General features: G+C 37.1%; 1 pseudogene; it reads right to left on the bottom strand.

Annotated features, from left to right (window-relative positions):
* Positions 1-16,477: 16,477 nt before the first annotated feature.
* LOC144367242 (olfactory receptor 14C36-like) overlaps positions 16,478-24,131 on the bottom strand; it is a 48,994-nt pseudogene continuing 41,340 nt past the window's right edge.

Raw genomic sequence — 24,131 nt, 5'->3', positions numbered from 1 at the left:
AAAATAGGAATTAAAATGAGAACAACTTACTCATGTAGTTCCTAATAATACACTGTGAAAGAATAATTGAAACTCTTTTAGCCTTATATATTGCCTCACAGAGTGTGCTTGGCAGGAGGTGGGTCACATATGCAGGGTTTTCTCATGTAAGAAGCATTTCTCATATGCAATGGAGTCTCAGGGTAAAATGGAGTTTGTCTGATCAAAGCATATATAGTTTGTCCCACAATAAAAACAAACAAAAAAAAAGTTTAGGGATGCAGCCTTGGTTCAGTCCTACTGAGCATAACAACAACAGCAACAACCAAAAAGATGGCCAGAAATAAACCTAAAGGTTTACTTTATAAAAACCAAAAAACTGAGAGAAATTCTCACATTTACACGGGTCAGAAAGTGAAGCCAGACAAGTCCTGGTCACTTTTTCATAATGATCAGGCATGACTCATTATCAGTTGTTAGAGAAGTATGAAGTTTCGGAGGAAAACCCTTAGAAAGCTTACCTGCAACTCAGCCCCAAGTTTGTGTCCCCCAAACTATTATCATAGGCATAATAAAAATATTGGCAGCCATAACAGCTGGGGGAGCCCAAGGTGCTCTTCCCTAGTGGATGGATTTAACTATTGGTTCATGATTGATGTAACCTTTTCTCTCTCTTTTCTTCATGGTCAAGGAGTAAGTTCTTTTATATATATATATATGTTAAATGAAGAAAAGTATCATTGCAATTCTCTCTACATTGTTTATTATAAAGTCTTAAGGATTTGATTTTTATATATTTTTGAAGTAATTAAATTGACACAATTTTGTATCACAGTTTGACAGCAAATTATGAAACTGTACATTATCTTCATGGTTTATTTGTAAAGATTTCCTCTGTGACAGTAATTGATGAAACTTTAATATATATTACCAGAAATGATTTCAGAAAATATATTGGATCATATTTTTATATTAAAATGGATTGATAAAATTAAACTTTTTTGAAGGATCCATGGCAATTATAGGGTAAATCACACACAAAAAAAGTATGCTATAAAATCACTGAGATTCTAGTAAGATGATTATAGTAGGCAGAGTAGAAGAGGACTTGACCTCATTTAACTCCACTCAGTGAAATGAGGATAATGCTGAAAAGGGTCTTTATCATTTCCCTGAGAACAAGTGTTTTTGCATCACTCTTTCACAGTTTCCTTTACCTGTTGGTTCTGAGACTTTATGTAAGATGATTCAAGAAGAGAGAAACACTGCTGTCAAAGGCAAAGAACCATGTCATGGACTGTGTCAGAGGTCACTGAAGGCCATCTGTAGACACACATGATGGGACTGAGGAAAACTGAAATCACAAGGATGGGAGGGATGCAGGTGGAGCAGGCCTCTCCAACTCTCTGGTGGGATATTTCAGCACAGCAGAAAATATGTGAATATATGACATGGCAATAAAAGTAGAGCAACCCACCAACTGCCACAGTAGAGACAAAAAGAAGGACCACGTTGCTGGTGTGTCAGAGCAGTAGAGCCTCAGCAGAGAGAGGACATCACAGAGGAAATGATGGACCATATTTGACTGGCAGATGGACAGCGGAATGTGTTCCCAGTGTTCACATCTGCATACAGCAGACCACTGAACAGAAAAACCAGGATCATGTTGACATAAAATTGGGGGTTCATGATGAGCAGGTAATGGAGGGGCTGGCAGATGGCCACCTAGCGGTCCCAGGCCATGATAGTGAGAAAAGAAATTCAACATATGCATAGTAAATGACCAAGAAGATTTGTGTTCCACAGCCAGCAACTGAAATAGCCTTGTTTTGAGTGAGAGTTTGACACAGGCATTGGGGACAGTGATGGAAATATTTTTTTTAACAAGGTACCCAGGAAGGTCAGTGGGAATACTCTGAAACAAAGGAAACTCAAATTAAAGATATCAGGAGCGCTCAGTGGGAGAAATTCAGTAACCATGGTGGCATTGGCCATTTAGTGGAAATTCTGGTTGTCTGTGAAGATAAAGAGATAAGAGAGAGGAAGAAAAATTATGATTAACACAAGTACTTGGGCCTGGTTCTGTAGCTCACTGGTAGAGCCATGAATAGCATGTGTGAACAACTGGGATGGATTCTTAGCACTGCATATAAATAAAAAATAAATAAAATAAAAATGTTCATACACAACTTAAAATATATATGAAAAAATACAGTTAGTTTACACATTCATGTCCAACATGTTTTCTTGTGCTTTTCAGTAGCTTTCCCTGGAGAGGAAGGTCACTCTTGGTTTTCTGATATCTTTACTAATTTATGAGCAGAGTGCACCTCCCAGTGCAGGTGTGGAGGTATGCAGCCCAGTGTGTGGGTATGACCTGCAGGGCTTGTCCTCAGCTCCCCATCAGGCCTCCATGACCTCCTGAGACTCCATGCAGAGCATTTCCAGGGTGGCCCACCTCCTCTTCCCCATGACGATGTGTGTCACCATGCATTCCTTTTGTTCTCCATTTTCGTCACCTTCATTTTATTTCATTAATACAATTGTCCAAATTATTTTCTCATTTTTTCCACATTTAATAATTCAAATCATAATTCAAAAAAATTTTTAGGTAGGAAATGATTCATAATGTTGGAGTATTTATACTCAGGAACATGAAAAAATAATTCTCATAAGGAAAGTTCTCCACTATACTTTTCCATTCCAAGCTCACAGGTCTGGTGTTACAGTAAACTGAGGGGACCTGACTGCACCTGGCTTCTCTGCAGTCCCCTACTCTACCTGCTGCTCCCCAGGACATGAGTGGTGCTGTCTCATGGTCACACACAATCAGACAGGCACCTGTTCCTGTTCTCACTTGAGCTCTCTTTTCTTCTTCAACAGGTCAGATTAAGGTCCTCATAGCCTCCAGCTAAACTTCAACTTTTAGCTTGTTGTGTTTTTATTTCATATTCAGCACCATGAAGTTAAAGATTACTTTGTCTAAAAATTAATTAGCCTTAGTCTTGTTGACATTTTCTATTATATTTATTTATTTATTTTTATTTTCCATATCTTTGTTTATTCATTTGTATGTGGGTCTGAGGATTGAACTCAGTGCCTCACATGTGCAAGGCAAGCACTCTGCCACAGAGCCACAACCCCAGCCCTATATTTCTTTCTTCACAATATCATAATCATACAAATAGGTACTGACCAAACACACTAAAAAGAAGATTTTTTCTCATAGTTCAACACTTCTGTAACAGCTCAGACCACCTCAATCCCAGGTCACCTCCATCATAATCTCCTTAGGGATCTGTCATCCTGGGTCCTCCTCAGCAACTTGACAAACACACTCACCCTTAGTAAAATGACCATCTTTCTGAGCCTTCCTGGGCTCCTCTGGAAATGTGTGTGTGTCCCAGGGTAGATAGTGGGTGGCCAGACACAGGTAGGGTGCAGCTAATTGCACAGTGTGAGTGAAGTTCAAGAGGTCTTACTCAGTCTACCTGCAATCTGTTTCATGTCACATCCCCCATTTCTCTATGACACAAACCTGAAGCTCAAGCCTGAGTGATGATCTTGTTAACAAAATATCCTGGAACTTGCTGACAGAGCCCTTTTCTAATGTGACATAATGGTTTAATTTTACCCATTTACTTTTTACTGGTCTTTAGAGGAGGTTCAAATGCAATCTTTCCCTGGAAACTTCTGAATAATGTTAATTTTCCCCCACTTTTGTGTAGTATTATAGATCACTCTGTGGAAATTTGTTCATTTGGGACCTTGTATCAGTCATCTTTTTATTTTTTTAGGTGCAAATGCATGCACAGTGGTTAATAAAGCTGGTGGCTTTGTAGACTGACCACGAACCTGAACTGGCTTTCTTTTTGATACTGGTTTACAAAGAAGTCTCTCCCAAACAGGCTCTGCCCTTTCTACACTTCCTTAGCACACACAATGCAGGATGGAGGGAGGTCATGTAAGCCCATTGCCCTGTGCAGTTGAAAGGTAAGATCTCTTTACAGCAGTAATCTGTCAACAAACATTACTGATGACACCAATAGGGCCACATTTGATTCAGATGGTGATGTTTTGGAAAGAAGAAATATATTGGTATTTTTAAGTAATCAGTTTACCATAATAGAAATTATAAAATAATACAATTTGACAAATTTAGAAGGTGATGGGTCATGAGACAAATCTATATGGAAAATCACGCATTTTCTCACTCTTCAATTCTGACTTCCAGGCACTCCAGGGGTCCTTGCTGACCACCCCTACACACTTGTGTCAAATATAAGATGGAAAAATAAACAAGTGTTTAAGATCTGGAAGCTGGCATAGAACTACAGATATATTTTCTTCATTTCTGTTCTCTTTTTCCTACTAAAAAATGTACTGTTTTAGTTTCATAAGAAGAATTTAGTAAATTCTCCAGTAAGTACTTTAAATCACATAAGCTTAATTTATGTCATTTTTGCTTATTGCTTTAACTACAACTTGAACACTTCTCCAAATTTGACTTGATTTTTTCATGGATCAGTCTCATGAACCTTCAGATTTTGGATGTGACAGAATATATGCATCACCTCCTAACTTGCATAGATCCTCAGAGTGTTCCTGCAGATCTACAAAATATGATTACTTTATGAACCTGGATTTTTTAAAGTAAGAAATAAGCTTTAGCTTCTATTGTTTGACCTCAATAATGTTAGAGTGTTCAGAACTACATTGCCTTTAAGGAGTGCAAATGTATATGTAGAATTTGCTGTAAAAACAAGAGTTTGGAACCAAAATAAAGCCACAATCAGGTAGCATGAAGTTCAGAAAAACAAGTATGAGGAAGAGTTATCATATTTTTAATGGCAATTATTTGAAGAAGAGCTGCTGCAAGTACTTCCCTCTGCAAGTGGGGAAGCTGGGATTTTTCCCTTTTGGTAGTTCTCTTGGTAGTGCTTAAAATAAGGAAATGTGTGCTAATTGTCCCACATGGACAGTGGATGGCACAGTGGAACTTCTGTGCTGGACATCATGCTTAGTCACATTGAGAATCCAGTAACACTAAGGAGAAACTGGTGATGCTCACTGTGTGTTTTCATCTCTGCTCTCCTTCACCTCAGTGTGAGTTAGGGGTATTTATGGTGATCAGTTAACACTGAGGGTGATGGGCCACGCTCACTCACTCTTCAACCTGTAAGTGGGAAACATCTAAGGCTGTCTGCAGTTCAGTATCAAAATTTCTTTTCATTGAGATGAAATACATGTGTCATGAAGTTAAATTTGTAACAGTTTGTGGTTAACAATTCCATATTATTTACCACATGGCAAAACTGTACAACTTTCAACTACGTCTTGTTCCCAAATATCTGTAATTTTTTAAATGAACCATCTAACCCATTGCACATAGTCCCTGTTTATCTTTACTTTGGGAACCACTAAGTATAATCACCATGTTTGAATATATATGTTCTGAATATTTTGTATGACTAGAATTATTAAATATGTGCTATTTTTATAATTTGAATCAGCCTGATGTTTTCAAAGAAAGTCCATATTGTAGAATTTATCACTATTTTATTTCTTGAATGGATAAATTAGGTTCCATTATATGTATATACCAGCATTTTCAAAATAGACCTATTGATGGATGATTTGCCCTTTGTTCTGTTAACCCACTGTAAAATTTGTGATTTTCTGTAGGTGCTTTATTGCATGCTGGGATTGATACCATATGAATATGGTCTATTCTGGTTTTGGTGTCCTGTGGAATTTTTTGGCTACATTTTTTTGAGAAGGTTTGCCTATGTTCTTGTCAGGGATATTGTATTGAAGTCTTCTTTTCTTGTTCTGGCATTTTCTTCATTGTCCTTAGCTACTAATCCCATACCTTGTACCTAGTTTAAAGAAAAAAAAATGTGTGTTAAACAACTCAAATATACAAAGTACGAAGATCCTGTCTCTACAGACACCAAGAATGATATTCTCCTTATCTTGAGGCCACAATGTCTGTAAGATTGGAGAACTAAATAAGCAGGCATGTCACTGGATGCACCCAGGGTGTTCACTGGCTTGTAAAATAGTGCAATGGGGACTACTTCACTGCATTGGAGACAACATTAATTACTATGTCTACAGGGTTATTTGACTTGAAATCCCATGGACTATGAAAGGATGGAAAATGTCCAGGAACAGAAGTCAGTATTTGACTTGACAACTGGTGGATAGATTAACAGATATCCTAAAAAGTAACTCAAGTATGTTTTACCTATTATAATTGTAGGTGTACAGACCACACTGTCTGAGTCCCAGGACCCAGAACATAGAAGGAACACTGATTATGGTGAGCCACAGAGGTAAGACCACTGAAGGAAAGTCAGAGAGTGATAAGAGAGCATCAACCCCGTGTCTTATTCATGATCTTCAGCAGAACCTGGGCCAAGGCTAGCAGCCTCCATGCCTTATGAATATCCCACCTGATATGTGGAGAGCAAGACCTGGCACTGGTGTTCAGAACAATGTAGCTTATAAAAACAAACAAACAAAAAATCTTATGGTGGACTGGTCTTTGTTTTTTTATTTTATTTATTTATAAATTTATATTACCACTTCTAGTATAACCTTTCTGAATATCTAGGGCATGAGTACAAGAATGTAAAAAGTGTTATAAAATAAAATCAAGTCAACTGTCTAGAGATAGCTTCATGTAGAAAGTTTAAGTTTCATGGAGAAAGGGAGACATGGGTGGTCACCTTCTCTTCTTGTCTATCTGTGTTCTCCCAGGTGAGGAATCCAAGATAAAAAGCACACCTCTGTTTTTTATATCTATGAAAAGGAATGATTAGGGAATCAGGAAAGGAAGTTATGAATAATAATGAATAGTGTTTTAGTCTCTTTCTTTCTTTCTTTCTTTCTTTTTTTCTTTCTTTCTTTTATTTTTGGCTGTTATTAAAGAACTAAACCACACACAATTATAGAAGAGGAAACGTTTATTTGAGGGCTCACAGTTCAGAGGTTTTAGCCTATATAAGGCCAGGTTCATTCCTCAGGGCCCCAGATGAGGCTAAACATGGTGTGAGGGTGTGGTGGAGGGAAGAAGCTCACATCACAGTGATAAGGAGGCAGAGAGAAACTCCACTCTCCACATACAAATATAGACACCAAATCCATGCTCTAATTCCCATCTCCTCCAAAAGCCACACCCCACCACTTCTGTTACCACTCAGTTAATCCTCATCAGAGGACTAAATCACTGATTGGGTTAAGACTCTTACAACCCAATCAGTGCTACTTGGAAACTTCTTACATTGTCTCACAACTTAGCTCTCAGAGGACACCACATTTGAACCATAACAAATGGGCATCGGCTTCTTGGAGCCCTCTAGGAGCCCAGTGGTCACAGTACTGACCACCCTGCAGGCCACGGAGGGAAAGGAGCACTATATCTTGCAGTGGACTCCTGCTTGATCTTGGCCTTGGTCTGTCATTTACTATTGTAATTATTTTTCCTCCCAAACGTCACAAGCCAAAGAAGTGAGCCCCATTTTCCATGATAGAGCCATCTGCAGACTTCTGATCACATGACACTCATCAAGCTCATCCATAGTGCACAGGCCAAGGTGGGCATATGATGTGGGGGCCTGGCCCTCCTATGTAGATGGCTTTTATGGAAGTGAGAACCCTATTCTCAGGGATGGAGCAAATCTAGTTGTCCTGTAGGCTGCTTTAATGGAGGGATGCAATGAGTCCTGAGTTTTACCAAGCACAGTGTGAAAACAAGGTTTTCTAGATTACAGGTTGGAGCAATACTGATCACTGCAGCTAAAAGCAGCCTGTCTGCTCTAGGCACACTCCTGTGCATGATCAGAGTCATGTTCTCCATGTAACACAGTCCTGCTCAGTGGTCAGTGGACAATGCTGTTGAGCCTAAAGTGATCTCCTGGCTGCTCACTCAATAGTTTTCATTTGAACTTATAATTTCGCACCCTTTCACATGCAGAGGAGCACAGAGACAAAACAAATTTTACTCTGATTTTTAATCATTTTATATGTGACTGTGAGAAAATATATTATTGTCAAAATGTGTAAAGCTATTTACTTAACTCAGCATGTTCACTGACATATTGTGTAACTTTTAAATATATTACTGCCTTATCATTTTCTATAGCTGAACCTAGTGTCATTTTATGAAGGATAGATATAAAAGTCTAAATAACATAATTATTATGGTAAATATTTCTATACTTGGTCTTAGTAATTTGATACTAGGATATTAGTGTAACATGAAAAGCTCAGATATGAAGAGCTTTATCCAATTATGAACTATGATCAGTAAAATAAGGATGATGCTGAAGCACATCTTTAGCATTTCCCTGAGAATAACTGTCTTGGCATAACTCTCCTTACAGCTTCCTTTACCTGTTTGTTCCTGAGACTGTAGATTAGAGGATTCAGGAAGGGAGAATGATTGTGTAAAAGGCAGAGATAACTAGGTCCTGGAGGGTGTCAGAGGTGGCTGGGGACCTCAGGTACACACTTGTGATGGAACTGAGAAAGAATGTTAGGGGTGCAGGTGGAGTAGGCCTTCCATGGGGCTCTTGTAGGAATTTCAGCCCAGCATAGAATATGCAAATGTATGACATGATTCTTATAGCAAAGCAGCCACCACCAACTATTGCAATAGACACAAGAAGAAGGACCATGTTACTGGTGGTATCGAAACAGGAGAATCTCAGCAAAGAGGGACCATCACAGAAAAACTGAAGGACCACGTTTGACTGGCAGAAGGACAGCCAGAATATGTTCCAAGTGTGCAAACTTGTATACAGCAGACAATTGAGTAGAAAAGCCAGGGTCATGTAAACACAAAACTGAGGGTTCATTATGAGGGGGTAATATAGGGGCTGGCAGATGCCCATATAGCAGTCCCAGGCCATGATGGTGAGAAACAGAAGTTCAACACATGTACAGAAAATGACCAGGTAAATCTATGTTGCACAGCCAGCCACTGAAATGGCTCTGATGCCCTTGAGAGAGTTAACATAGGCATTGGGGACAGTGATGGAAATGGTTTCCCTAACAAGGTACCCAGGTAGGTCAGTGGGAATACTGTGAAATAGAGAAAACTCAGATTATAGATATTAGGGGAGCCCAGTGGGAGAAATTCAGTAACCATGGTGAAATTGGACATAGCGTGAAAATTATGGTTGTCTGAGAAGATAAACAGATAACAGAGAGAAATCAAAAATATGATTAGTACAAGTGGATTGGCCTGGGTCTGTTGCTCAGTGATAGAGCAGTTGAATAGTATGTGTGAGCCACTGGCATTGATTCTTAGCACTGCATATAAATAAAAAAATAAATAAAATATAAATGTTTTTACACAACTGAAACATATTTGAAAAATAATACAGTTAGTTTACACATTCATGTCCAATGTGTTTTCTTGTACTTTTTAGTATTTTCCTTGCAGAAAAAGGACACTCTTGGTTTTGTGATATCTTTAATCATTTCTGAGCAGAGTACACTTCCCAGTGCAGGTATGGAGGTCTGCATCCCAGGGTGTGGGTCTGACCTGCAGGGCTTGTCCTCAGCTCCTCATCAGGCCTTCCTGACCTCCTGAGATTCCATGCAGAGGACTTCCAGGGTGGCCCATCTCCTCTTCCCGATGACTTTGTGTGTCACCATGCATTCCTTTTGTTCTTCATTTTTATCACCTTCATTTTATTTCATTAATGTAATTGTCCAAATTATTCATAATGTTGAAGTATTTATTCTCATGAACATAAAAATAATTATCATGAGTTAAGTTCTCCACAACACTTTCCCATTCAAACCTCACAGGTCTTGTGTTACAGTAAACTGAGGTGTCCTAACTACATATGGTTACTCTCCCGCTGCTCCCCAGGACATGAGCGGTGCTGTCTCATGGTCACAAACCATCAAACAGGCACCTGTTCCTGTTCTCACTGGTGCTCTCTTTTCTTCTTCAACAGATCAGAGTAAGATATTCACACCTACAGCTGACATTCTCCTAAACTTCTATTTTTACCCTGTTGTGTTTATATTTCATGTTCAGCACTGAAAGAAAGAACAAGGCTCATTGTCGGAGAAAATGCCCATTTATTGAGGAACAGCTCTCCATATTTATAGAGCCGGGGGTGGTTTAATAGTTATGACAGATTCATGGCTGAAGGGTTTTACAATTGACCTGGGGTGCCTTCTGATTGGGGGGTAAGTATCATATGTGTCAGCAGGGCTAGTTTGATTGGTGAGTAAAAATCATGCAAGCCAGCAGGGCTAGTCTAATTGGTGGGTAAAGATCATGTGAGCCAGAAGGGTTAGTCTGATTAGTGAATAAGGATTATGTGAACCAGCAGGGCTTGTCTGATTGGTGGGTAAGGATCATGTGAGCAAGCAGCACTCACCATTAGATAGCAGGATCGTTTGAGTCAACAGGGCTCACCATTGGATGGCTCTTCTTGGGGGATGGGGAAGTTAGTCTTTTGAGCTGGGGCAACTCCCAGAAAGCACCATGAAGTTAAAGATTCCTTTGCCTAAAATTTAAATTGCTTTAGTCTTCTTGACATCTTCTATTGTGTTTCTTTCTTTTTTTTTAATTTCAATATCTTCGTTTTGTTTATTCATTTTCATGTGTTGCTGAGATTGAACCCAGTGCCTCACATATGTGAGGCAAACACACTTCCACAGAGTCACAACCACAGCCCTATATTTTTTCTTCACACTTTCATAATCATACAAAAAGATACTGACTGAATACACTAAAAAGAAGATTTTTTCATAGTTGAATACTTCCATAACAGCTCAGACCACTTCAATCCCAGATTACCTCCATCATAATATCCTGAGGCCTCTATCATCCTGGGTCCTATTTAGTCTCCTCTTTAGAGGCTAGGGATGTGGCTCAAGTGGTAGCATGCTTGCCTGGCATATGTGCACCCTGGGTTCCATCCTCAGCACCACATAAAAACAAAGAAGTTGTGTCCGCAGAAAAAAAAATATTAAAAAACTCTCTCTCTCTCTCTCTCTCTCTCTCTCTCTCTCTCTCTCTCTCCCTCTGTCTGTCTCTCACTCTCTCTTTAAGAAAATTTAAGCTTTAAATTTGATGAAGAAATAAAAACATTTCATGATAAACAAAAGTTAGAAGAATTTTTTAGCTAGACAATTGGCATTATAATACACATTTGGAAACATATTCCATGAAGAGGAAACAAACAAAAAAAAAAAACAATGAAATCAGCAGAGGGAGGTAGTACCCTAAAAAAAAAAAAAAAAAAAAAAAAACTAATCAAAGAAGAAAATCAAGTCAAGTTAAATAACAAAAGTAAATAAATATGACTGGACATGCAAAACATGTCTCAATAATAACCCTGAATATCAATGGCCTAAACTCATATATCAAAAAACATAAGCCAGCAGATTGGATTGAAAAATCAACAATATGTTGCCTCCAGGAGACTCATCTGTTAGTAAAAGACATACACAGACTGATAATGAAAGGTTGGGAAAAATCATTCCACTCACATGGACTGTGGAAGTAAGCAGGGATTTTGATCCTCATGTCAGTAAAGTAGACTTCAAGCCAAAGTTAATCAAAAGGGAAAAAGATGGAAATTATATACTGTTCAAGGGAACCATACCAACAAGCCATAACAAACATAAATATATATTCCCCAAACAATTGAGCAGCTATGTTCATCAAATTTTTCTCATGTTCAAGAGTTAAATTGACCAAAACACAATAATCTTGGATGACTTTAACAAACCTCTCTCACACCTGGATAGATCTTCCAAACAAAAATTGAATAAAAAAGAACTATAGATCTCAATAATGCAATTAATAACTTTGACTTAACTGACATATATAGAATATAACAACCAGCATCAAGTGGCTACACCTTCTTTTCAGCAGCACATGGATCCTTCTCTAAAATAGACCATATAAATTGCCACAGAGCAACTCTTAGCAAATACAAAAGAGTAGAGATACTACCCTGCATTTCATCAGATCATAATGAAATTAAATTTGAAATCAATGACAAAATAAAAAATAAAAGTTACTTCAACACCTGGAGACTGAACAATATGTTACTGAATGAACAATGGGTTTCAGAAGATATCAAGGAGGAAATTGAAAAATTCCTAGAGGTAAATGAGAACATAGACACAACATATTGAAATCTCTGGGAAACTATGAAAGTAGTCCTAAGAGGAAAGTTCATTGCATGGAGTTCATTACTTAAATGAAGAAAAAGTCAAAAAATGAATGACCTCACACTACATGTGAAAGCTCTAGAAAAAGAAGAACAAATCAACACCAACAGCAGTAGAAGACAAGAAATAATCAAAATTAGAGGTGACATTGAAGCAAAAGAAACAACTGCAAAATCTGACAAAACAAAAATTGGTTCTTTGAAAAATTAAAAAAAATTGACAGATACTTAGCCATGCTAATGAGGAAAAGGAGAGAGAAAAATCAAATTATCAGCATATGTGATAAAAAGGTACTATCACAAGAGATAATACAAAAAAAACAGAGGATAATTAGAAATTATTTTGAAAACATACACTCCAATAAAGTAGAGGATATTGAAGGCATTGACAAATTCGTAAGTCATACAATTTTCCCAGAATGAAGTAGGATGATATATACAATTTGAACAGACCAATATCAAGTGATGAAATGGAAGACACCATCAGAAGTTTACTACCAAACAAGAAAAGCTCAGGACTGGATGGATACAAATCCAAATTCTACAAGACCTTTAAAGAAGAAGTAATATCAATAGTCTTCAATTTATTTCAGTAAATAGAAAAAGAGAGAGCACTCCCAAACTTATTCTATGAGGTCAATATCATCCTGAAAAACAGGCAGAGACACATCAAAGAAAGAAAACTTCATACCAATATCTCTAATGAACATAGATACAAAATTTCTCAATAAAATTCTGGCAAATAAAATACAAAAACATATCAAAAAGATAGTGCACCAAAATCAAGTGGGATTCATCCCAGAGATGTAAGGTTGGTTCAACATATGAAAATCAATAAATGTAATTCATCACATCAATAGACTTAAAGACAAAAATCATGTTATCATCTCAATAGATGCAGAAAAAGCATTTAACAAAATACACCTTCTTCATGTTCAAAACACGAGGAAAACTAGGGATAACAGGAACATATCTCAACATCATAAAGGCTATCAACACTAAGCCCCAGCCAATATCATTCTAAATGGAGGAAATTTAAGACATTCCCTCTAAAACTGGAACAAGACATGTCCTCTCTCACCAATTCTATTTAACATTCTTTTTGAAGCACTGGCCAGAACAATTAGACAGATGAAAGAAATTAAAGAGATACATGGGAAAACAAAAACTCATATTGGCACTATTGGCTGACAATATGATTCTATACATAGAAGATCCAAAAAGCTCCACCAGAAAATTTCTAGAACTAGTAAATGAATTCAGAAAAGTAGCAGGATATAAAATCAACACTCATAAATCAAAGGAATTTCTGTATATCCGTGACAAATCCTCTGAGAAGGTAATGAGAAAAACTACCCCATACATGATAACCTCAAAAAAAAAAAAAAACAGATACTTGGGAGTCAACTTAATGGAAAAGGTGAAAGAACTGTACAATGAAAACTACAGAACCCTAAATAGAGCAATCAAAGAAGATCTTAAAATATGGAAACATCTAATTTGCTCTTGGATAGGCAGAATTAATATCAAAATAACCATACTACCAAAAGCACTATACAGATTTAATGAAATTCCAATCAAAATCCCAATGGTATTCCTCATAAAAATTTAAAAAAACATTCATGAAATTAATCTGAAATAAAGAGACCCAGAATAGCTAAAGCAATCCTTAGAAGGAAGAGTGAAGAAGGTGGCATCACTTTACTAGAACTTAAATTTAAACAATAGTAACAAAAAACAGCATGGTATTGGCACCAAAAGAGACTGGTAGAACAATGGTACAAAATAGAGGACATGGAGAATAACCCACAAAATTACAATTATGTTAGACAAAGGTACCAAAACCATGCATTGAAGAAAAGATAGCCGCTTCAAATAATGGTGCTGGGAAAACTGGAAATTCATACACAACAAAATGAAACTAAACTTCTATCTCTCACCGTGCAGAAAACTTCAACTCAAAGTGGATCAGGACCTAGGAATTAAATCAGAGACCCTGAGCCTAATAGAAGAAAAAGTAGGCCCTAATCTTCATCACGTGGGATTAGGCCCCAACTTCCTTAATAAGATTCCTATAGTGCAAGAATTAAAACTAAGAATCAATAAATGGGATGGATTCAAAATGAAAAGTTTCTTCTCAGTAAAAGAAACAATCTGTGAGGTGAATAGAGAGCCTACATCTTGGGAGCAAATTTTTACCCCTCATACATCACATAGAGCACTAATCTCTAGGGCATATAAAGAACTCAAAAAGCTAAACACCAAAATTGAAATAATCCAATCAATATTTAGGCCAAGGACCTGAACAGCCACTTCTCAGAAGAGGATATACAATCAATGAACACATTTATGAAAAATGTTCATCACTGCTAGCAATTATAGAGAAGCAAATAAAAACTACTCTAAGATTTCATCTCTCTCCTTTAAGAATGCAAGCTACTATGAAGACAAACAACAATAAGAGTTGGCAAGGATGTGAGGAAAATGCACACTCATACATGGATGGTGGGACTGAAAATTGGTGCAGCCAATATGGAAAGCAGTATGGAGATTCCTTGGAAAACTTGGAATGGAACCACCATTTGACCCAGCTATCCTTCTTTTCAGTCTATACCGAAAGGACTTAAAAATAGCATACTGCACTGAAACAGCCACATCAAAGTTTATAGCAGCACAATTCACAATAGCAAAACTGTGGAACCAGGCTAGATGCCCTTCAGTAGATTAAGGTATTTTTTAAAAAAAGTGGCATGTACACACAATGGAATATAACTCAGCAGTAAACGAGAATAAAATTATGGCATTTGCAAGTAAATGGATGGCATTGGAGAAGATAATGCTAAGTGAAGTTAGCCAATCCCAAAAAACAAATGCGGAATGTTTTCTCTGACATAAGGATACTGACTCATAGTGGGTAGGGAGGGAGAGCATGGGAGGAATAGATGAACTCTAGATAGGTAAGAGGGATATGAGGGGAAGAGAGGGGGCAGGGGATTAGTAAGGATAGGACAGAGGGATGGGAGGGGAAGGGAGGGAGTAGGATGATAGCAATGTTGGCAGAATGTGAGGGACATCAGTATCCAAAGTACATGTATGAAAACATGAATTGGCGCGAACATACTTTATATACAAGAGATATAAAAAATGTGCTCTATATATGTAATAAGAAAGAAAATGCATTCTGCTGTCATTTATTTTTAAAAAAATAAAAAAATTGTGGTCTATATGTGCAGTATAAATTATAATAAATTCTGCTGTCATATATAACAAATTAAAATTTAAAAAATAAATAAATAAAACATTACCAGCAAGGAAAACAACAAAATGACTATCAGAATAAAAGATATAAGTTTACATTACAAATTCAAGAAAAGTGAGGTAAAATATAAGAGTTGGTATGGCCCAGACATATGTGCCAGACAAGAATGGTCCATTTCTACATTATTATTAGGACTAAGTCATTAGCACAACACTACAGGAGTAAGATGTGTGGAAGACAAACCATCAGAAAGCTGACATCAATTCATGGGCATAATCAAAGACTGGCCCCTGTCATGGCCAAAGAATCACAGGCTTCTGTTCCCTGTGGAAAGATATGAATGTTGGGACACAGGGTGAATTAACCATTGCCCTCTCTTTACTTCACAGAAAGGAGTCCCTTCTTATGCCTGGTTCAGATGGAGAAAAATATTACTGTTAAATTATTTACATTTTGAGAATTGGTGCATGGAGCCTGGTAGAGGGAGTGGATTCCCGTGAAGTGTGTGTAGAGTGCCAGTGAGAGTTTGAGAATAAAGCGTTGCTGTTTGAACATACAAAAAAAATTCTTTACATTTTGGCTACAATTTCTTTAGGATTTGATTTTTTATATATTTTATAACTAAATAAATTGACAGATTATGTATTACAGTGTTTACAAGTAGGTTCTAATTGTTTGGAATAAGAGCAAATTATATCAGAATAAATTATCTCCTAGAGTTTTCTTTGGTGTCAGAATTTGATATAGGTAATTGACATATGAGATGATTCTTTAAAATATATAACCACAAATGATTTCAGCAAATATATTGAATTATATTTAATCATTAAAAGATGCACTGTATAATAGGTCCATGGAAATGATATGGTAAGATACAGAAAAATACCCTATGAAATAACTCAGCTTCTAATAATGTAATAGAAAGGTAGACAATGTAACTTGTAAAGCATAAATATGAAAAGTATTGTATTTAATTAAGAACCAAGATCAATGAAATTAGCATGAAGCTGAAATGTTATCTTTATTATTTCGCTGACAATAACTGTCTTTGAATTACTCTCCTCACAGCTTCCTTTACCTGTTTATTTCTGAGACTGTAGATAAGAGGATTCAGGAAGGAAGGAATCATGGTGTAAAAGGCAGAGAGAACCATGTCCTGGAGGGTGTCAGAGGTTGCTGAGGATCTCAGGTACACACCTGAGCCAGAACTGATGAAGACGGACACCACGAGGATGTGAGGGGTGCAGGTGGAGAAGGCCTTCCCTGGGGCTCTGGTGAGAAATTTCAGCACAGCAGCAAATATGCGAATGTATGACATGGCAATAAAAAGGAAGCAGCCACCACAAATGACCACAGCAGAGACAAGAAGAAGGACCATGTTGCTGGTTGTGTCAGAGGAGGAGAGCCTCAGCACAGAGGGGATGTCACAGAAGAACTGGTGTACCACATTTGACTGGCAGAAAGAAAGCCAGAATGTGTTCCCAGTGTGCACACCTGCATACAGCAGACCACTGAGAAGGGAAGCCAGGGTCATGCAGACACAAAACTGAGGGTTCATGATGAGGGGGTATTGGAGGGGCTGGCAGATAGCCACATAGCGGTCCCAGGCCATGATAGAATCAAAATCTCTACATATGCACAAAAAAGGACCAAGAAGATCTGTGTTGCACAACCAGTCACTGAAATGACCCAGTTGATAGTGAGAGAGTTGACAAAGGCATTGGGGACAGTGATGGAAATAAAGCACATGTCCAAAATTGACAGGCTCCTGAGGAAGAAGTGCATGGGTGTGTGCAGGTTCTGGTCAACAGTGATGACAGTGACAATGAGAAGGTTGCCTAACAAGGTACCCAGGTTGGTCATTTGGAATACTGTGAAATAGAGAAAACTCAGATTCCAGCCATCAGGAGAGCCCAGGAGGAGAAATTCAGTTACCATGGTGGCATTGGCCACTTGCTGAAAATTCTAGTTGTCTGGGAAGATAAATGGATGAGAGAGGAAGCAAAAAATAATTAATACAATTATTTTACATATTTATGTCCAGATTGTTTTCTTGTATTTTGCATTAGCTTTCCCGACAGAGGAATGGTCACTCTTTTTCTCTGATATTTTTAAACACTTTTAATCATAGTGCAACTCCCAGTGCAGGAGTGGAGGTCTGCAGCCCAGGGTCTTTGTGTGCCATTAAGAGCTTTTCCTCAGCTCCTCATCAGGCCTCCTCTGACCTCCTGAGACTCCCATGCAGAGTACTAGCAAGCATTGGTCACCTTCTTTCCTGTTTGAGACCTGTGTGAGAGTGCATTCTTTAATGCTCTGTAATTTAGTTACCTCATTGTCTTCCATAAATGAAAGTTCACCACTTTTTTGCCTTTGTATACACACTAAATAATTCAAATTATAATTTATAAATATTTTTGTAGATATGGTTTCAGAGACTTTATCATCATGAACATAAAAAACTCTTACATGCTCACCAGACTTGTTTCAGCTCCCCCAGGGGCTAGTTTTTTCTCCAGCAGATCAGTGTAAGGTCTTTAGAGACTGACATTCTACAAAACTTCTACTTTTACCTTAATATATTTTTACTAATTGCTCAGCACCATGAAGTTGAAGATTCATTTGTCTACATAATAATTGTTCCTTTTCTTTTTGACACCTCCCCTTATATACCAGTCTTCTTAAAGTTATCATAAGTGTACAGAAAGTTACTGACTGCATACCCTAAAAGGAATGTTTTACTGATAGTTATAACACTCATGCATCACCTCATACTGGTTCCATCCTTTGTCACCAAAATCATTATCTCCTCAGCCCTCTGCAACCTGAGTCCATCTCAGCACCTTGCCAGGTTAACCACACTCACCCTTGGAAAAGAGACTTTCCTGCTTAGCCTGCCTGGGCTGCTCTGAAAATGTGTGTGTCCCCCAAGGTCATTGATGGGTGGCCAGACTCATGAACTTTACTGTTAATTTCATAGTGTTGGTGAAGTTAAAGGGATCCTACTTAATCTACTGCAATCTTTTGCTAGCCTCATCCCCCATTCCTCCCTGACACAAAATTAAACTCAAACTTCAGTGACCTCCTTGTTCACAGCATATCCTGGATCTTGGTGGCCGAGCCTCTTTTCTACCAAGACATAATTAATTTAGTTTTCCCCATTACTATATACTGCTCTTTAAAGAGGCTGAAATGCAACTTTTCTCCAAATCCCTTTCTTAGCCTCTAATTTTTTTTTATACATTTCTGTTAGTGTTAGAAGTCAACATGTTATTTTACTTTTTAGTAGATCTATAAGTACTAGTCACTGGTATAAATTCCTTGATTTTTGAACGTTGTATCATTCATCTATTTATTCTCTTAGTAGCAAGTAAGTGACTTCGTGCATAGTAGTTAATAAAAAATGCAATGTAGTACAACTGACTAACTGCTAACATGAACTAAGATTCTTTATTCCACTAATTTACAAGTGAGTACTGTCTAAATCAGTGGTGCCCATTCTTCACTTCTTTAAGACATACAGTGTGTGTCAATTTGAGATAACATATCCCCACTTCTGTACAGAAAGAAAGATTTTTTTCAAAGCAGGCAATCTTGACAAATATTTACTAAGGATTTATAATACGGCAAAATCTGCTGCAGATACTGAGTTTTAGTAAAAGATTGTTTTTTAAAAAACATTATTTCAGTACTGTGAAGGAAAAAAGAAAATGATACATATATAAAAATTCAAATTAATATGAAAACTTCTGAATGTGATATATGATGAGACTAATAAGGAAATCTGCCAGACTTTTTATCCTTTAACCTGGATTCCAGGAGCTACAGGAGCTCCTGTTGATCACCTCAGGACATCCTGTAATATACAGATGGGACGTCAAGATGGGTGCAAATCTAGAAGGTGCATAGGACTACAGAGACATTTTCTTTCTTTATTATTGTTTTTTACACTAAGCCAAATACTGCCTTTCCTTCTCCAATAGAACTTAGCAAATTCTCCACAAACCAGTTTGAGTTACATTAGTTACTTGATGCCCTCCTTTGTGTGATTTTGCTATGGTTTCAAAAATTCTTCAGAATTTGAATTTCTTTTTTCATGTATCAGTCTTCAAAAACTTCCATTTTTGGAGCCCCAATCCAAAGTCATGTATAAATACAATAAATAAATGTACAAAGCACTGCCTAATTTTTACAGAGAGCCTCAAATAATTTCAGTAGATTCTTAAGATAGGATGACTTTTTTGAACCTGGATTTTTAAAATAAAAGTATGGCTTAGATTGCATAGATTGGCCTTAATATTTTGGTGTGATTCAATTCTACATTCTCATTTAAGGGGTAAAGATGCTTATAGAGGATTCTCTCATAAAGACAATAAGATGAAGGTATAAATAACAGAAAGCATTGGTAAAAGTGAGAGTCAGCACAATGTTTGTTAGGAGAACTAGCATATTTTACCTCCAGGATCATGAAGAGGGACTGCCCACATGCTTTCTCTATAACTGGTAAAAGCTGAGAATTTTCTCTTTTTAATTTCTCTTGATAGTGTTTCAAATAATGAAATACATAATGAATAGAGCACTTCAAAACTGCAAATATTACTTGGTTTTGAAGACACAAGAATAAATTATTTTCTAAATTATATCTTCCCTATTAGGAATTATTATTAGTGTTCTTATAAGCCATTAAAAATGCTGAGGCACATATATTCTGAAAATAAAAATATGCTTCCAAATGTTGTACAACATTATTTTTATATTTATTCCACTGGATACACACATCCTCATAGTCATACATAACATATATTTAGTATAAAAACTTAAGAATACAATTGAAAACTTGGGCATAGTTGTGCATGCCTATAACCCCAGGAGCTCAGGAGGCTGAGACAGAAAAATTTCAAATTCCAAGCTAGCCTCAGCAACTTGTCAAGACCCTGTCTCAGAATAAATGTTCAAAAGGGCTTGGAAGTTGCTCAATGATTAAGCAGCCCTGGGTTCAATCCCTGACACCAAACAAACAAACAATAAATAATTGAAAACATGTTTTTGTGAACAAAAGAAATATGATTAATGTTCAAAATATTTCAAAGAATATTGCCTACCACATTAAATATAATTCCCATAGTTATTGACTTAGGTGCATGTGTATCAGATATATAAAATCATTCCTATCTATCTATCTATCCTTTACCATGTTTTGCATTTTATTCTTGTTGTCTTAATGTGAATATTTTTATTAGTCTTCTATTGAATTTCTGTGCAGACTACTTTGCGCATTATCCAAGTGTACTAATAGTTAAAGTAATCTGAAGAAAAGAATTTCAAACCAACAAGAAGCAACACAAAGAACTATTACACACTTTACTTCCATATACCATGCAGATGTCCCCAGGTTCCCTATGTTCCTATTGCAGTGGTTGCAATCACGGCGAACATCATAATGCAGTTATAAGGACTCTCTCTGCTTCCTGTGTTCTTCTCAGAATTCACGAAACTTTTCTTGGGCTACCTGACTCTTTGGATGAAATTGCAATTTGCATAGCAGAATTATGATGAATCTTAGATGCATTTGGACTCCAAATGCCAAGTACTCACTCCTGAGTGTCACCTGTTCTCCATGATGTTGCAGTACCGAATCTCTCCTTGGCTTCTCCCATCCACTGTGTCTTCAGCCAGGGTGGATCTGTCCAGTCAGCCCAGTGCCTTATGAGTTGTGGGGAGCTCAGTCACTACTGCTTTTTGTGAGCATGGTACTGGGCCAATGGGAGCAGGGCCCCTGGGAGCCCAGAGCTCAGGCTGCAGGGCCATCAGGAGGCCTGAGCCCACCACCAGACAGTGGACCTGCAGAGCCCAGGAGAGAGGACCTGGCCACATGCCAGTATGGACAGTGGATGACACATGGGAACTCCTCTGCTGGGCATTGACTCTAGTCGTTATTGAGAAACCAATGACCCTGGGGAAAGAATGATGGTGCTCATTGGGTGTGTTTTCATCTCTGCCCTTCTTCACCTCAGTGTCAGTTACAAGTAGGTATTTGTATGGATTAGTTAACATTAAGTGTTGTGGGCAGCTCTCACTCATTACCAACCTGTAAGAGGGAAACATCTAAAACTACCTCCAGTTCAGCAACAAAAGTTTCTTATCATTAAGATGAAATACACATGATTTAAAATTAACCTTTGTAACAGTTTATCGTTCTCACATCAGTGTGAGTTACCACACTTCATATTTGTACATTTTCCAGCTACATCTTTTCCAAAATAATTTTTACTTCAAAATGACCAACTAACCCATTACATACATTGTGAATATTATCCCTAATTGCAGTCACTGGAAACTAAATGTATTTTGTATCTTTGAATTTATATATTTGTAAAATTTCATATAAATAAAGTCACTCAGTATATGAAGTGTATTCTAGCTAAAGTGAGCATAACATCATTGAAATTAGTCCACTTTATAGCATGTATCATTTGATCATTTCTGAAAGATGAAAGAAAAACCATTATTTACATATGCCAGAAATATTTTAATCAACATATCTATTTGTGGACATATTTTTTTTAATTCTCTAGTATAATTTGACTGATTTGTTTTGTTACCTTATATTTTGTCACATTTGACTTCTCTGGTAAACACTCTACATTCTCTATGCTTATGTTTAGAACCTGTTTCGGTGAGCTTTGCATTGCTGTGACAAAAATACCTGAACAAAAACAAAAAAACAGCTAGGCACTGTGGTGCATGCATATCATCCCAACAGCTCCTGAGGCTGAGGCAGGAGAATTGTGAGTTCAAAGCCAGTCTCAGCAATAGCTAGGCACTTAGAAACTCAGTGAGGCCCTGTCCCTAACTAAAATACAAAATAGGGCTGGGGATATGCCTCAGTGGTTGAATGATCCTCAGTTCAATCCCCAGTACTGCAAGAACAACAACAAAAAATTCCTTAGATTTAGCCACTTTCCTGATGTCTCTGTGTGAAATGCTTAGCATCTCTTTAGGTGCTGGTATCCATTACAATTACACCTTCCTTGGCCCTAGTTTCTTAAATAATCTTTTCAAATCTCTGATCCAATTTAGTTTTTAACTCTACTACTATAAACTACTGCTTTATTATAATGCAATATATCTCTGGTATTAATATAAATATTCTAAAATCTTTTTAAAACTTAGAAAAGTTTGAATGTTCTGGCATAATAGTCTCAGTCATGAATATTACCATGAAACACACTGTAGAATAAGTTACTACATTTTCTTGGTGGTTGCTAGACTCACATCAAATTTCTAACTACGTGTTGCTCTAAGTCTTTTGTCTTCTGAAGTTTTGATTCTATAAAGCACTGAAAAAACACAATCACAATAAAGGATCTAACAAGTACTCTTAAATATTGTTTCCTTAATGGGTAGGGTTAATATTTCAGAAGAGCTCTCTTTCCAATACATATCTTTCACATAATTTATATTACTATAAAAAAATCTATTTCTTTGTTCATGACTAATATACAAAGAAAATGTTTTTGCTAAATTCTGCAGAAATTTTATACCATTCTCATGCACCTGCAGGGTTTTGTGTTATTTGATACAAGATTTGAGATATCACAAATTCTAATATCCATGTTTCCTTTTTTTGTATCTATTGCTACTAGATATTATGATATAAAACATCTTAAAACAGGTGTTATATATCCAACAGCTTTCATCAAGAGGGGCACCTTTCAATAGAACAAGTGTTTGCTTCTTAATTTGAATCCATGCCACTTGTTGATTCTTGATTTTCCTTCTTGAGCTTTAGGAGTCTTGTTAAGGAAGTCCAGTGCTAAGCTGACATGATAAAAATTTGGGCCAACTTTTGGAATGGAGTAAAACTAAAAAGATTTTTCTCATAAAAGAAACAAATAATAACATGAAGAGACATCCTATGTAACGAGAGAAAATCTTTACCACATGCAACTCAGGTACAGCGCTAATCTCCAGGATATATAAAGAACTTAAAAACCTTAACTCAAAAAAATGAGAGGAAAAAAAAACCCACAAATAATCCAATCAACAAATGGGCTGAATAACTGAACAGACACTGCACAGAAGAGGAAATGCAATTGATCAACAAATATGTGAAAAATGTTCAACATCTGTAGCAATTAGAGAAATATAAATTAAAACTCCAATCAGAATGGAAATTATCAAGAATACAAATAAGCATTGGCGAGGAGGTGGGTAAAAAGGTACACTCATACATTGCAGGTGGGATTGCAAATTGGTGCAAACACTCTGGAAATCACTATGGAGATTCTGCAGAAAATTTAGAATGACAGAGTGATTCTTTGTGCAAGCGGCCACATTTATCTATATCAGTAGGTTACATTAGGTCATTAGTACCATAACCACATTATTGTTTGGAGTATCACTGAGGTCACTTATTCTGCAGTTACATTACAGTTACAATTTGGGACGTCAGGAGCTTTGTGCAGCTCTTCAGAAAGTCCATTGTCTGAAGGTACTATTAGGTGGGCAGCTCCAGGAGCACAGGAGCTTGATGAAACATTGTAGTTTTCTAGCCAGCAAATTCTTCTATTCCCAGGATCTATGTGCCTAATATCAAGATTGAAACTCTCATGAAGAGCATTACTACAGTGGCCAGGCATCCCTTGTCTTTAACATGGAAGTTTTCCAGCAGCCAGGCA

This window comes from Ictidomys tridecemlineatus, chromosome 1 (assembly GCF_052094955.1).
Source record: "Ictidomys tridecemlineatus isolate mIctTri1 chromosome 1, mIctTri1.hap1, whole genome shotgun sequence".
Lineage (NCBI taxonomy): Eukaryota > Metazoa > Chordata > Mammalia > Rodentia > Sciuridae > Ictidomys > Ictidomys tridecemlineatus.
Note: the sequence above shows the minus strand (reverse complement) of the source record. Positions and strands in the feature narration are given on the sequence as shown.